General features: G+C 37.2%; 1 protein-coding gene across 2 annotated transcripts in view; it reads left to right on the top strand.

Moving 5' to 3' along the window:
* Positions 1-1230, top strand: part of ADNP2 (ADNP homeobox 2) — a 24311-nt gene that overhangs the window by 2738 nt on the left and 20343 nt on the right. The window lies entirely within an intron of this gene.

Raw genomic sequence — 1230 nt, 5'->3', positions numbered from 1 at the left:
CTCTGAAACCCAAATCAGCTGCATTGCTTTAACCTAAATATAAGGTGATTGAAGGCACATGTACCTAACATTGATACAGGGATGGCATGTGGTTTCCTCGCCAGTTGGAGACGGTAGAATTTTTTCTTAAATACTGCTGTAGAAGAACGCAACCTCAGTGGGAGCCACAGGAGAACTTCTAAAATAGAAGCTTACCTTGACGTTTTGGTGTGTGTCCTCCATCAGAGGGTCTGACCATTGTGGTGGCATTCTCTTAAGTTTTCTTAAGCTCATGGTAGGGTCTCTTTTGCTGGGATTTAACTCAAATCCACATGCTGACTATTGTCAGGCTTAAATAGCTAGATACCAGTTGGATATAGTCACCCAAAATAGTATTAGAACTACATGTACTCTCTGATTGAGCGAAGTAAATGTGATGAGAAGCAGTTTAGATAGCTACAATGCTATTTAGAGCAAAGGGTTTTTTGTTTTGTTTTTAATTCAACCCACATTTGTAGCTCTAGCTGTTAGCCATTTTGAAGTAAAGGTGCTTTGTTGATTGAAAGGCTTTAGCAATCTCACTACTAGTATTACAGTCTCTTCAAATGTCAAGAGTTCATGTAATTCAAGCAAGGTAGTAGTAGAGAGTTGCAGGAAATTCAGATTTCACCAACACCTCTGCTTGAAATACCCGCTTGTGTAGCAAAAATATCCCTGCAAATGCTAAAGAAAGGATGCAGATACCATCACGTGTTTATGCACATTATATATCTGATAAGTGAAGTGGTGGTTATTTTCTGAATATAGACCAGAACTCAGTGCACCTTCAATAGACAGGCTCCACTGCTAAAGCATATAGTACTGGATAGTCAAGAAAGAGGAATGTCAGGACTTAAAATTTTTTTTGTCCTTTTTGAGACATGGCTGGGAAGAATTGCACCTTTTCTTTCTTCCCTTCGCAGTCTTGGATTTTGGATTTTTCATAAATACACACGTGGTGGTGACATTTGTGTTGTGGGTATTTTTTAAAATTTTTTTGAATAAGAAGTGGTCTCTTAAAAGTTACTTAAGGCCTTTTGGTTTTCATATTGGAACATTTTTGAGGGAGGTATTCCCATTACTTAAATTATTGCTAAAACACAGCAGCATGTGAATGTGTATGTAGAAACATTTGATCACATTATTTTTGTCTTTCTGTTTCAGGAGAAGTGCAAAATGTTTCAAATTCCTGTTCAAAATCTTGATAATATC

Source organism: Gavialis gangeticus, unplaced genomic scaffold (assembly GCF_001723915.1).
Source record: "Gavialis gangeticus isolate Ggan-Ray unplaced genomic scaffold, GavGan_comp1, whole genome shotgun sequence".
Taxonomy (NCBI): domain Eukaryota; kingdom Metazoa; phylum Chordata; order Crocodylia; family Gavialidae; genus Gavialis; species Gavialis gangeticus.
The sequence above is the reverse complement of the archived record's forward strand: the minus strand, read 5'-3'. Positions and strand labels throughout refer to the sequence as shown.